Here is a 15,298-nt window from a genome sequence, read left to right on the forward strand (position 1 = left end):
TCTAATACATCCCAGAAGGATGTTCGCTTTTTTTGCAACAGCATTACACCGTTGACTCATATTTAGCTTGTGGTCCACTATGACCCCCACATCCCTGTCTGCAGTATTCCTTCCTAGGCAGTCATTTCCCATTTTGTATGTGTGCAACTGATTGCTCCTTCCTAAATGGAGTACTTTGCATTTGTGCTTATTGAATTTCATCCTGTTTACTTCAGACCATTTCTCCAGTTTGTCCAGATCATTTTGAATTTTAATCTTATCCTCCAAAGCACTTGCAACCCCTCCCAGCTTGGTATCACCCACAAACTTTATAAGTGTACTCTCTATGCCATTATCTAAATCATTAATGAAGATATTGAACAATGCCAGCTTGTTTCATAGGTGGTGGGGGAATCTCCCTTGCCTGAGGGAATTCCACATAGGGAACTTCATAGAATGGGCTGTTCTGTTTCCTCTTTATTAACTCATTATTTCTATATAGGAAATAATCTGTTCCTTGGGAAAAGTTACTCCTTGTCTGGCCTCCTAGCTGCAGGCCAGGTAAGGTTTTCCATTTGATATGTCATTCTGAAGGGGTATACAAATGCCACACTAGAGAAGGCAGCATTAAAGAGCTGCTCTGGGCACAGAAGCCCCACTATATCTGCAAAGCCTGCACAAGGTGGAGATAGAGCTTAAAAAAAAAGAAGCAGAGTAGCTCAGACACAAGCAGACAGAGGACCTGATCTGACTTCTGAACTCTGGAAAGAGCACCACAGGCGCTCTTGCTGTCTGAAGCTCAGAGATACTGACTTGGCCAACCCTGCACAGGGGGAATGCTGACTTTTGAAAGTCAAACTTTAATTTTGTGTTCAGTTCTTTACTTTACCCTGTGGGAAGAAGGGCCACTGGTAGGAAGTGATCCAGGGGGGCAACTGCATAGCCTGCCAAGCTACAGCTCTTAGGTGTAGGCTGTTGGGCCCTCCTACTAACTTCTAAAGTGGAGACAATGACAGAAGTCTATCCCTCAGTGGGGAAACCTAGTTAGGGAAGATCCTGAAGGTGCAAGGGTCCTGGTCCCAAGACTGATCCAAGGGGAAAGCCCTGAAGCCCCTGCTGACTTCTGAAGACTTCCACATTATTGGACTCACTCTGTGTGTCGCAAAATGGGAGAACTTGAACGTGCAACCCAGCTGGAGGTCTGAGTCACTAAAAAGGACAGAGCAGGAGAAACAAAGTGAGAAAAGGGAAGGCCTGGGAGGAAGACAACCTCCAGTCTGACCAGTAGGTGGCAGTGCCAGTGACTGTTCCCTTTCACACTACAGTCATACTGTTATTAACAGTATTCTTTCTTTCCTTCCGTGCCCTATCCTCTCACCTGTGTGCTTTTTGTACTGAACTCGTAACAGTCAGTAATGTATAAGGACCTGATCCAACTCCCACTGTAGTCAATAGGTCTCCCTCTCAGTAGTGCCAATGAGGAGAGACTGGGAGGGCAGGCAAATGTCCATCCTTACCCACCCCAAGTTGTTTGCACTTGCTCAAAGTTCCACATGCTGCAGAGCAGAGGTAGTGGAAAGGGGGGACATGGCAGTGGTCCCATACTAAAATCAGTACATCACTGATGGAGTAGTCTGGAGCATCAGTCCAGCTGCATGGTCACAGCACCACTGAAATTTTACCCAGCCGCACCTCTGTACGGATGGAGGGGTGAGTAAGCCAAATTTTAGTGAATAGCATTGTGACCTGGCACACAGAGTCACAACACCAATCACATTTTCCCTGGCTGCCTGACCATCCAGAAGGAGAGGTGGCTGGGCCACATAGTGGTGCAACCCAGCACATGGGCAGTCTGTTCCTGTATGGCAGAGTGTAAATGAGTCCACCGACAACTCAACTCCTGGCAGCACCGGCTCATGCATTGTTTGGGTAAGAGAGGGACCAACATGACTACACCACCACTGCATACGGTTTCCAGAACTGTGTTTGAGCCTCTTTCATTAGATCGTAAGGACCCTGAGGCAGGGACAGTCTTTGTTCTGTCTTCATACAGTACCCAGTACAATAGGGTTCTAGATACTATGGTAATACACACAACAAATAATAATAAGGAGCACTAGATTAATTTTCATAAAGTAAACCAGTTAAATATTGCACTCTTATCTCTACAGTTAGGTGCAATAGTTGTAGCAACATTTTCTTTCATAGAATTTTGACTGCTTTCAGGTTTGTGAAGTACTCAAGAAATTGGAACAATTTTACAATAGTCTTAAAGATTTCAAATAATTTTTTTGCTAAAACGCTTCCTACATGTCCTGGCCTCGCGCCGCTCCCAGAGGTGGCCAGTGCCATATCCCAGGGAAATTATTAAGTGAGAGGTGCCTGGATTATATGGGTAAGTGACACACACTGCAGAGGAAGGCAAAAAGTCTCCAGTGACACTGCCAATTTGCCCTGAGAGAAAATTTACTCCAGACCCTGCATATGGTGATCAGTTAGACCAGGCGTGGGCAAACTATGGCCTAGGGGTCGCATCCGGCCATTCATAGGTTTTAATCCAGCCCTCGAGCTCCCGCTGGGGAGTGGGGTCTGAGGCTTGCCCCACTCCAGCGCTCCAACCGGGGAGCAGGGTCAGGGGCTTTCCTCGCTCCGCACGGCTCCCAGAAGCAGTGGCATATCCCCTTTCCTGCTCCTACACATAGGGGCAGCCAGGGAGCTCTGCACACTGCCCCGTCCCAAGAGCCGCCCCCGCAGCTCCTATTGGCCAGGAACTGCGGCCAATTGCTGTTTGGGCGGTACCTGCAGATGGGGCAGCAGACAGAGATGCCTGGCCGAGCCTCTGTGTAGGAGGCTGAGCGGGGACATGCCACTGCTTCTGGGAGCTGCTTGAGGTAAGTGCTGCCCAGAGCCTGCACCCCTGACCCCCCCCCCACGCCTCAACCCCCTGCCCCAGCCCTGATCCCCCTCTCACCTTCTGAATCCCTTGCTCCCAACCCGGAGCACACTCCTGCATCTCCAACCCCACCCCAGAGCCCGGACCCCCAGCCAGAGCCCTCACCCCCTCCCACACCCCCACTTTCATGAGCATTCATGGCCCACCATACAATTTCCATACTCAGATGTGGCCCTTGGGCCAAGAAGTTTGCCCACCCCTGAGTTGGACAACCCTTCGTATGTGAGCAATAATAACCAGCCAGTCAAGCACTAGTGAGAGAATGATCGATGCCACTTCAGAGCTCTGGCCTATCTCTCCAATGTCCCATCTCCAGCCACAGCCATCCCTGATGCTTCAGAGGAAGAAAGATAAAAAATAACCTCATAGAATACATTGGGGCAGGGGAACATCCCTTCCTGACCCCCATCAGTAGCAAGCTGAAACCCTGAAGCATGAGCTTTTGGGACAGGAGACATAAACCAGAAGTGAGCCCCGGGGCTGTTAAGTCCTACCCTCCACCCCTCTATCACAAGTAAGCACATTATACCACTGCACTCAAATTTGTCTACCTCTCTTAAAACTAAGTAAGTGGTTTGCCACAAAATGCCTATTGGGAGGCTGCTCTAGAACCTCATCCCTCTGATGGTTAGAAATCTAATTTCCAGCCTGATTTTTTTTCGTAGCCAGTTTATGGCCATTTGTTCTTGTGCCAGCATTGTCCTTTATCTTAAATAGCTCTTCTCTCTCCCTGGTATTTACCCCTCTAATGTCTTTACAGAGAGCAGTCATACAATATCTCAGCCTTCTTTTTTCTAGGCTAAACAAGCCAAGGTCTTCTGGTCTTCTCTCAAAAGATAGGCTTTTCATTCCCCATACTATCCTACTAGCTCTTCTCTGCATGTGCTCCGGTTAAATTAATTTTTAACTTGAAAATGGGTGACCAGACCTGTACACAGTATTCCAAATGAGATCTTACCAGTGCCTTGTACAATGGTGTTAATACTTCTTTATCTCTACTGGAAATGCCTCGCCTACACATCCTGCGATCACATTTGCCTTTTTTCAAAGCTGCATCACAATGGTGGCTAAGTCATCATTTGGTCAGCCCATACCTCCAGGTCTCTCTCCTTCTCTGTTGGTTGGAAGTGATGAGGTCTCAGCTTGTAGCAGAAATTATTATTAAATCCTAAGTGTATGCCTTGCACTCTGTACTATGAATTTCATCCCATTTCTGTCACTCCAGTCTTCAAGGCCATTCCAATCTTCATATATAATAATCGGAGCCTCCTCTATATTGATACTGCCTCCCAACTTAGTATCATCAGCAAATTTCACTAGCACACTCCTACTCTTTGTGTCCAGATCATTCATAAAAATGTTGAATAAGACTGGCCCCAAGACTGATCCTTGAGAAACTCCAGTAGTCAGCTCCCTCTAGTCTGGAGGGCCAGGATTCTAACTGCAGGTTTGGATGGTTTATACAGTAATGGTTTGAACTATTTGATATAGTCAATATTCATTATGAATTTCTCTCATTTTGTGATTAGGGAACTCTTTGCTCTTTCTTCAAGTTTTAACTTAGCCAAATAATCTTCAGACTATGGCTTGTTCAGTAACTATTCCGTATTTATTATTTATAATGGGTGACTCTGTTCACCAAAATCCTATGGTATTGTTTCTGCTCCATGATTGGATGATTGAACACCCCTTGTGTTTGTTTAATGACTGAAGAGACAATATCAGCTTCCAAATCACATGCAAACAAGCATATTTCTTTACCTATGTTACCAATAAAACCTCATCTTATTAAGAGCGATTTAAAAAAAACCAAACACACCTGTTCATAAAGTTTAAAAAACAAAATAAATAACTTAACTAAGGAAAAACCAGTTACCTACCTTTCCGTAAGTGTTGTTGTTCAAGATGTGTTGCTCATGTTCATAACATTCTATGTGTGCGAACCCACGTGCATAGTTGTCAGAGATTTTTGCCTTAGCTGTATCCATAGGGTCGGCTGTGGCACTCCCTTGAGCGCTGCGCTCATACGCTGGTATATTGGGCGCTGCCATCCCTATGCCTTCTCAGTTCCTTCTTGCCAGCAACTCCGACATAAGGGCAGGAGGGTGGGTAATGGAATGGACATGAGCAACACATCTCAAAGAACAGTTACGGAAAGGTAGGTAACTGTTTTTTCTTCTTCAAGTGCTTGGTCATGTCAATTCCATTCTAGGTGACTCACAAGCAGTATTCTCGGAGATGGGCTAGGAGTTCACGGTCTTGTGGCACTGCTTTACTGAAGCCAGCATTGTCCTGGGCCTGCTGGGCAAGAGCGTAATGAGACGTGAATGTGTGGACGGATGACCAGGTGGCTGCCCTACAGATGTCCTGGATAGGAATTTGGGCTAGGAAAGCTGCCAAAGAGGCTTGCAGGAGTTACAATTGCAGGAGGGGGCACCTTGGCCTGATCCTAGCAGCAGCGAATGCAGGCAGTGATCCAAGAAGAAATTCTTTGAGTAACCTTTCATCCTGTCAGCCACCGCAACAAACTCCCTGCATCAACCTGCGGAATGGCTTGGTTCTTTCAATGTAGAAGGCTAGTGCCCTCTTGACCTATAGGGAATGCAACCTACGCTCTTCCTCCGACTTATGCAGCTTTGAAAGAAAGACAGGTAAGTAAATGTCCTGGCCCATATGAAACTGTGAGACCATCTTGGGCAGGAAAGCTGGGTGTGGCTGCAGTTGGACCTTGTTTTTGTAAAAGACTGTATAGGGCGGTTCCAAGGTAAGTGCCCTAATCTCAGAGACCCTACGGGCAGATGTTATTGCAACCAAGAACGTGACCTTCCAGGAAAGGAGGAGGAGAGAGCAGGAAGCCAGAGGCTTGAAGGGGAGTCCTGTGAGCCGTGACAGCCCAAGATTCAGGTCCCATGGAGGGATGGAGTCCCTGACGTGCAGGTAGGGGAGCTTGAGACCCTTGAGGAACTTGGCAGTCATGTCCTGGGCGAAAACTGACCTACCATTGAGCGGCGAATGGAAGGCTGAGATACCAAGTGAACCTTAATAGATGAAAGGGACAGGCCTTGGAACTTGAGATGTAGAAGGTAGTCCAGGAATAACTGCAGCGAGGCCCACTTGGGCCAAATGCCTCTAGTCGAGGTCCAACAAGCAAACCGCTTTCATTTGTCCAGGTAGGTCGCTCTGGTAGAGGGCTTTCTGCTGCCCAACAGGACCTGTTGGACGCTGGCCGAACACTCCTGCTCCTCCGTATTTAACCATGTAGCAGCCAAGCCGTCAGGTGCAGTGCTGGCAGGTTTGGATGCAGAAGACTGCCGTGGTTTTGGGACAGCAGATCTTGCCAGAGTGGTAGCTGTAATGGAGCAGCCACCGAGAGGTCCAGCAGCATGCTGAACCAGTACTGATTCGACCAGCCCGGCACTATGATGATCACCTTCGCCCTGTTCTGCTTGATCCTCATCAGGACTCTGAATTAATGGCACTGGAGGGAAGGTACATCAGAACCAGGGCCGGCGCTTCCATTTAGGTGACCTAAGCAGTCACCTAGGGCACCAGGATTTGGGGAGGGCGGCAATTCTGCGGCGGGGGGTCCTTCCGCGCTCTGGGTCTTTGGTGGCAATTCTGCAGCGGATCCTTCACTCGCTCCGGGACCCGCCGCCGAAGTGCCCCGAAGACCAGGAGCGTGGAAGGACTCCCCCGCCGCAGAATTGCCGCCGATGACCAGGAGTGCAGAAGGACCCCCGCCTAGGGTGCCAAAAACCCTGTGCCACTTCTGATCAGAAACCTCAACCACGGGAGCAGAAAAGTGTCCAACAGGGAGCCTCTTTCAATCCCCTGAATCAAACAGAAAATGTGGCACTTCCTGTTCTGCCTGGACATGAACAAGTCCACCTAGGGAATCCCCCACATCTGGAAGATGATGCTGACCATGTCTGGATGGAGGGACCACTCATGGTGAGACAAGAAGGACCTGTTGAGGTAATCTGCCAAAGTGTTCCTGGCCCCAGGGAGGTGTGCAGCTACAAGATGGATGTTGTGTTGTACACATAAATCCCAGAGCTGGAGAGCTTCCTGGCAAAGGGCAGACAACCTGGCTCTACCTTGATTGTTTATATAGAACATAACCATTGTATTATCCATCAGAACCTCGACCACCCTGCCTTTTATGTGAGGTCAGAAGACTTGGCAGGCCAGGTGAACTGTTGTGAGCTCCCTGACATTGATGTGTAGGGAGCGATCGAGACTCGACCAATGACCTTTCATGCTGAGATTGCCCAGTGGGCTCCCCACCCGTGGTCTGAGGCATCAGAGCTGAGGGTCACCAGTGGGGATGGAGCTGTGAAGGGAACTCCCTCCAAAACTGATGCAGGATTCTGTCACCATGCGAGTGACGACAGTATGTGGTCCAGGACTCTGACTACATAAGAACGGCCATACCGGGTCAGACCAATGGTTCATCTAGCCCAGTATCCTGTCTTCCGACAATGGCCACTGCCAGGTGCCCCAGAGGGAATGGACAGAACAGGTAATCATCAAGTGATCCATCCCCTGTCACCCATTCCCAGCTTCTGGCAAACAGAAGTTAAGGACACCATCCCTACCCATCCTGACTAATAGCCATTGATGGACCTATCCTCCATACATTTATCTAGTTCTTTTTTGAACCCTGTGATAGTCTTGGCCTTCACAACATCCTCTGGCAAGGAGTTCCACATGTTGACTGTGCGTTGTGTGGAAAAAATACTTCCTTTTGTTTTAAACCTGCTGACTATTAATTTCATTTGGTGATCCCTAGTTTGTGTGTTATGAGAAGAGTAAATACTTCCTTATCTACTTTCTCTACACCAGTCATGATTTTATAGAACTCAGTCATATCCCCCCCAGTCATCTCTTTTCCAAATTGAAAAGTCCCAGTCTTATTAATCTTTTATATACCGGAAGTTCCATACCCCTAATCATTTTTGTTGCCCTTTTCTGAACCTTTTCCAATTCCAATATATCTTTTTTGAAATGGGGTGACCACATCTGCACACAGTATTCAAGATGTGGGCGTACCATGGATTTATATAGAGGCCATATGATATTTTCTGTCTTATTATTTATCCCTTTCTTAATGATTCCCAACATTCTGTTCGCTTTTTTGACTGCCGCTGCACATTGAGTGGATGTTTTCAGAAAACTATCTTTAATGACTCCAAGATCTCTTTCTTGAGTGGTAACAGCTAATTTAGACCCCATCATTTTATATGTATAGATAGGATTATGTTTTCCAATGTGCATTACTTTGCATTTATCAACACTGAATTTCATCTGCCCTTTCGTTGCCCAGTCACCCAGTTTTGAGAGATCCTTGTGTAGCTCTTTGCAGTCTGCCTGGGACTTAACTATCTTGAGTAGTTTTGTATCATCTGCAAATTTTGCCACTTCACTGTTTACCCCTTTTTTCCAGATCATTTATGAATATGTCGAATAGGATTGGGCCCAGTACAGATCCCTGGGGGACATCACTATTTACCTCTCTCCCTTGTGAAAACTGACCATTTATTTCTACCCTTTGTTTCCTATCTTTTAACCAGTTACCAATCCATGAGAGGACCTTCCCTCTTATCCCATGACAGCTTACTTAGCTTAAGAGCTTTTGGTAAGGAACCTCGTCAAAGGCTTTCTGAAAATCTAAATACACTATATCCACTGGATCCCCCTGTCCACATGCTTGTTGACCCCCTTACAGAATTCTAGTAGATGGGTGAGGCATGATTTCCCTTTAAAAAAACCATGTTGACACTTCCCCAGCAAATTAAGTTCATCTATGTGTCTGACAATTTTGTTCTTTACTATAGTTTCAACCAGTTTGCCCGGTACTGAAGTCAGGCTTACCAGCCTGTAATTGCTGGGATCACATCTGGAGTCCTTTTTAAAAATTGGCCTCACATTAGCTATCCTCCAGTCATTTGGTACAGAAGCGGATTTAAATGATAGGTTACAAAGCACAGTTAGTAGTTCTGCAATTTCGCTTTTCAATTCCTTCAGAACTCTTGGGTGAATACCATCTGGTCCAGGTGACTTATTACTGTTTAGTTTATCAATTTGTCCAAAAATCTCCTCTAATGACATCGCAAGCTGGGACACTTCCATTCCTTTTAGGTGACAAATCTTAGGCTCAGGTTTGGGAATCTCCCTCACATCCTCAACCATGAAAGAATTCATTTAGTTTCTCTGCAATGGCCTTATTGTCCTTGAGTGCTCCTTTAGCATCTCTATCACCCAGTAGCCCCACTGATTATTTAGCAGGCTTCCTGCTTCTTATGTACTTAATTTTGTTTTGTTATTACTTTTTGAGTCTTTGGCTAGCTGTTCTTCAATTTTTTTTTTTGCCTTCCTAATTATATTTTTATACTTCATTTGCCAGAGTTTATGCTCCTTTCTATTTTCCCTACTAGGGTTTAACTTCCATTTTTTAAAGAATGCCTTTTTGTCTCTCACTGCTTCTTTTACTTTGTTTAGCCACGGTGGCACTTTTTTGGTTCTCTTACTATGCTTTTTAATTTGAGGTATACATTTAAGTTGAGCCTCTATTATGGTGTCTTGAAAAAGTTTCCATGCAGCTTGCAGGGATTTCACTTTGGGCACTGTACCAATTTTAATTTCTGTTTAACTAAACTTCCTCATTTTTGTGTAGTTCCCCTTTCTGAAATTAAATGCTACTGTGTTGGGATGCTGTGATGTTTTCTCCACCACAGGGATGTTAAATTTAATTCTATTATGGTCACTATTACCAAGTGGTCTGGCTATAATCACTTCTTGGACCAGATCCTGTGCTCCACTTAGGCCTAATTCAAGGATTGCCTCTCCTATTGTGGGTTCCAGGACTAGCTGCTCCAAGAAGCAGTTATTTAAGGTGTCAAGAAACTTTATCTCTGCATCCCATCCTGAGGCGACATGTACCCAGTCAATATGGGGATAATTGAAATCCCCTATTATTATTATTATTGAGTTTTTTATTTTTATAGCCTCTCTAATCTCCCTGAGTATTTCACAGTAACTATCACCATCCTTGTCTGGTGGTTGGTAATATATCCCTACTGCTATATTCTTATTATTAGAGCACGGAATTACTATCCATAGAGATTCTATGGTGCAGTTTGGTTCATTAAAGATTTTTACTTCATTTGATTCTACACTCTCTTTCACATATAGTGCCACTCCTCCACCAGCACAAGCTGTTCGGTCCTTTCAGTATATTTTGTACCCTGGTATTACTGCGTCCCATTGTCTATCCTCATTCCACCAAGTTTCTGAGATGCCTATTATATCAATATCCTCATTTAATATGAGGCACTCTAGCTCACCTGTTTTATTATTTAGGCTTCTAGCATTTGTATATATGCCTTTAAAAGCTTGCCACTTTTTAGCTGTCTGCCATTACATGATGTAAGTGGATGGGCCTCTCTTTCATTTGACTGTTTCTCATCAGAGCCTACCCATATTTTATCATCTGTCCTCTCCTCTTTACTAGGACACAGAGAATCTCCATTAATAGATCCTCCCCTAAGGTATGTCTCTGTCCGAGCCACATGCTCCTCTGCACCTGACTACATGGTCCATGCTGTGTCTATTGGGGACATAGACTGACATTAGCCATGCCTGCAGGGGCCTGAAGTGGAGCTGCACGTGCTGGACCATGTAAGTGCAGGCTGCCATGTAGCCCAATAACCGCAGGCACGTGTGAGCTGTGGTGAGAGGATGAGCTTGCCTCCATGAGATCAGATCCACCAGGGCTTGGAACAAGGTTTTGGGGAGGAAGGCTCTGGCCTGAATAGAGTTGAGGACCACTCCAATGAACTCTAGGCACGGTGCTGGAACTAAGGTAGACTTTTTCTCATTTATTAACAGCCTGGAGCACAACAGGTAGAGCAAACCAGAATGAGATGCTGCCACACCTGATCCCAGGACCAGTCCTTTATTAGCCAGTTGTCGAGGTATGGGTAAATTTGAACACCAATGCCTCAGGTAAGCAGCCACTGGCTCTATGCACTTTGTGAACACTCTTGGGACTGACGAGAGACCGAATGGCAATACCATGAATTGGAAATGGCGCTGTCCCAACACAAAAATGGAGGAACCGTCTATGTCCTGGGAAAATGGAAATATGCGTCCTTCAAGTAGAGGGTGGTGTACCAGTCTGCCGGATTCAGGAATGTGATGATGGAGGACAGGGAGACCATGTGAAACTTCAACTTCTTGAGAGACTTGTTGAGGCGATGCAGGTCCAGAATGGTCCTGAGACCCTGTTAAGGCTGATTCCCAACTCTGCCACTTCGAGTGCAGAAGGTGGGGGCCTGCAAGGACTTTTAATAATTAATACTTGCCACCCCAGGCTTGTATTAAACTCCCAAGGTTACAGCTTTTTTCTGATGTTGGCTCGGTAAACGCTGCCACTACCCAAATGCAAAACCCCTTTTTTGGAACACAGGAAGGTGCACTTGGGAATTCCTTCCTGTGGGGTACCCTCAAGCCTTTTCGCCCCCCATCTGGGGAAGAACTGAGAATGAAAACAAAGGAAATTAGCTGTTGCCATCAGCTAATTAAACAATATATGCACAAACCATTTAGGACACCAAAAATCCAATCCTGTTCTTAAAAATAATTTTAAAAAAATTAAGAGATACATCTGGAACTTAGGCTTTTGCTAGATTTTAAAAGAGCAATTTCAAAAATTAAGCACCCAAAATAGCTTTGGAGGAGGGGGGTTCATCTTAAAGATTACAAGCAAACAAAATCATCTAGGATTAGCACAGAGGAGTCCACTAGTCATAAGAAATAAACAGAAAAACCTAATAGCGTCTTTCTAAACATTCCTGATCTACTTACACATTTGGGGGTTCCAAATAAGTAGTTCTAGGTATGATCTATGATCATACTTGGCTTATAGCTTCTCATAGCATAACTGCTCCCTGTTCTCCTCTTTCCCAGAGAATACCACCACACACAAAGGGGAAGTTCCCCCCCCCCCCCTTTAAAAACATTCTAGCCCTCCCATTGGCTCTTTTGGTCAGGTGCCCACTCCTTTCCTTTTACCTTTGGGCTTGTTAACCTTTTACAGGTAAAGCAAGTAGAGAACAGCCACCAAGAGGGATTCCATAGCCAACTGGCTGGCTGGGTGTCCAAAAAGGAAGCTATCCCCCTGCTCATTTATCACAGACCCCTTTTTGCTTTTGGGATTAGGAAGTAGTGGGAATAGAGCCCCTTTCCTTTCATGTCCTGAGGAACTTCCTCTACCACCGCCAGGTGCAGGAGTTCTCAACCTCTTGAACAAGGAGTTGTTCGCAAGAAGGGTCCCTAAAGAGGGACGGGGAAGGAGGGTGGGTCAGCCATGAACTGCAGGATGTAACCTGAAGATATGTCTAGCACCCAACAGTCTGAGGTCAGCCGAGAACAGGCCAACCGGAAGAGGTACAGAGATTTGAGGAAAGAGTAGGAGGGTGGATCTTGGGATGTGACTGTGGTGCTATCCTCAAGTGCACCCTCAAAATGCCTGTTTCTGGCTTCCCTGGTTTCTGGAATGCCCAGGCTGAGCAGACTAACGGGAAGACGAAGGATGTTGCCAGCTAAATCTTTTGTTTCTGTCCTTTTTCCTATAGTTGCTCAGATGGGGAGTCCCCCAGGACCTAGACTGGGGAGGTGGAGGAGGCGGAGGAGAGAACGGCTTCCTAGCCTGCTGAGGGGTATGAAGGCCCAAGGAGCAGAGCGTGGCCCGAGAGTCTTTAAAGTTGTGGAGCCTTGCACCCATGAACTCAGAGAAGAACTCTCTTCCCTTAAACGGGAGGTCCTGTATGATGGGTGGCATCTCCTGGGATAATCTGGAGGACTGTAGCCAAGAGCTGTGCCTCATTACCACCACAGAGGCGACAACCCTGGCTGCCGAGTCCGTAGCATCCCAGACCATCTGGAGGGCACCTTTCATTACCGCTTTGCCTTCCTACACTAAAGCGGTGAACTCCTGGGCTCAGTCAGTGGCTTAGCCAGCTTCTAAGAGGAGGAAGAGCAAACATAAAAAAGGCGCCCCCCCCCCCCCCCCTCCTCCCGCCACCCCCCCCCCCCGCCCCCGCCCCCCCCCCCCCTCCTTCGCCCCTGCCCCCCCCCCCCCGGCCGCCCCCCCCCTCCGGCCGTGGCTGCTGGCCACCATGCTGCGCGTCCCACCCTGCTCCTCCGGCCGTGCCTGCCGCCCCCCCATGGCTGCTGGCCACGCTGCGGGGCACCAGCCTGTGCCCCCCCTTGCAGGGCCAGTTTTAGCAAGAACGGGGCCCAATTCTGGCAAGCCCCACCCCCAGGAATCGGGCCATGCTCCGGCTGGGGTCGTGGGGCTTGGATCCAGGCCTGAGCTGCCGGGGCCGGGGGTGCTCGGCCGGAACCGGGGCCGGCGCCCCAGGGCCCAAGCCGAACCGGGCCGGGCCAGAGCTGCTGGGGCCAGAGCCGGCCGCCGGAGGGAGCTGCTCGGCCAGGGGGGCCAGATTGGGCCGTGCCTCCTCGTGCCCTCCGCTGCCCCCCCAGCTTACCTGCTGCCTGCCTGCCTGTTTCAGGCTTCCTGTGAACGTTTGATTTGCAGGAAGCTGGGGAGGGGGAGGAGCGTTCAGGGGAGGGGAGGAGGGGGAAGTGAGCTTGGGGCGGGGTGGACAGCTGCTGCGGGGCCCTCTTGGCGTGGGGCTAAAGCCGGCCCTGCCCCCTCGCTCCTCCGGCCACGCCCCCCCCCCCCCCCGCCGCGCCCCCCCCCGCCTCGACGCGGGACGGGCGCCGGGCCCCCCCCCCCCCCCCCCCCCCGGCCGCTGCAGGGGAAGCGGCTGCTTCCCCTGCACCCCATTAGCTACGCTACTGGGCTCAGTCCTGTGGGAGGGCCTCCTTGAATTTGCTAATGGAGTCCCACAGATTAAAACTGTACTTGCCTAACAGGACCTGGTGGTTAGACACCCAAAATTGTAGGCTGGCCATTGAATAAATTTTTCTGCCAAACAAGTCCAGTCTCTTGGCATCTTTTTTTCAGCGTGCCACTCACCTGTCCCTGCCTGTCCCTTTCATTAACAGGGGACATGATCAATGACTGCACTGGAGGGTGCGTGTACAAATATTCAAATCCCTTTGCATGGATGTAGTACTTCTTTTCCACCTTCTTAGAAGTAGGCAGAATGGAAGAGGGGGTCTGCCACAGCAACTTCACAATCTTAAGGACCCTGGGTGGACGGGCAGTGCGATCCGGGCTGCGGTGGTGGAGGATATAACATTAAAGAGGTCGTCTGACTCCTCTGCCACCTCCTCAATCTCAAGTTCAAATTGGTAGCCAGCCACCCTTTTAAGGAGGGTCTGGTGCTCCTTGAAGTCATCAGGGGAACTGCCTGTTTGGGAGGGGCCTGCCACTGCTTTGTCCAGAGACGATGATTGCACTGTAGGGGGAGGGGCAGGTTCTTCTTCCCTCTCTGGGGAGTGCCCCTTATGTGTTGGAGCCCGCTGTGCTGCCCCCGCATTGGATTCAGCACTGTGTTCCGACTCTTGTGCCGAAGGCGGCTTGTCTGAGGCAGCCAGGGAAGACTGGTGGGAATATGGGACTGGCCTCACGAGTACGCCCCAGGGATTTCAATAAGGCCATTGAGCGGGCCACTGTCCCTGCTGCCACACCATCTTCGTGGATGCCTCGCTGGCCTTGTGGGCCGGCGGTGATTCACCCTTCCTCAGTGAGGGGCTAAGCTCCTGCACCGACTCAGATCATTGCCCTCCTAGTGACCAGAGCAGAGCCATGGATGCCTGAATCTGCCGACTGTCTCTTGTCAGTGACTGATGCGAAGAGGGCGAGGATCAGTGCCTGCCGATGAGCGGTACCAGGGAGGTGGAAACTGGTGCCACAACTGGGAGTGATCCCACTCTGGTGGGGACTGATGCCTGGAAGACCATCTAGGCAATGGTGACCTGTGCTGTCGTGATCTCTGGTGGGAAGCTCACCAGTACCAGGGATACAGGGACCCATGCCTCAACTCCAGTGTCCCATGCCTCATAGGGAGAGAGTGCGGCATCGGGGACCTGGGTCTTCTGAACAGAGACCGATGTTGTGGTGCCAGGGTACTAGGCCGGGGTGATGGAGATCTACGCCTGCGGTCGGGGGACCAAGGATGCTCCACTCCCTTATGGACGGTCCCATGACTGGTTTGCCCTTGGATGTAGGGATCTTAGCTGAGTCCGGCACCCGGCAGGCATCTGCAGTGCTGGCCGGTCTACTTGTTCTTTAGCCATTGGGGCCCCTTCAGGTAATGAGGGCCCTAGAAGAAGCTGAGGTCCCTGCCGCTCCTGGGAGTCAGATGGATGGCTGGGCTAGGGGTTCCAACC

At 48.8% G+C, this 15,298-nt stretch overlaps 1 long non-coding RNA gene across 1 annotated transcript in view; it reads left to right on the top strand.

Moving 5' to 3' along the window:
* Positions 1-13,001, top strand: part of LOC117877554 — a 46,965-nt gene extending 33,964 nt beyond the window's left edge. Inside the window, exons 2-3 of the long non-coding RNA XR_004645754.1 lie at positions 10,823-10,939; positions 12,571-13,001. This is a non-coding gene — a long non-coding RNA (uncharacterized LOC117877554). The remainder of the gene's footprint in view (positions 1-10,822; positions 10,940-12,570) is intronic.
* The last annotated feature ends 2,297 nt before the right edge of the window (positions 13,002-15,298 follow it).

This window comes from Trachemys scripta, chromosome 5, assembly GCF_013100865.1.
Source record: "Trachemys scripta elegans isolate TJP31775 chromosome 5, CAS_Tse_1.0, whole genome shotgun sequence".
In the NCBI taxonomy this organism is placed as follows: Eukaryota; Metazoa; Chordata; order Testudines; family Emydidae; genus Trachemys; species Trachemys scripta.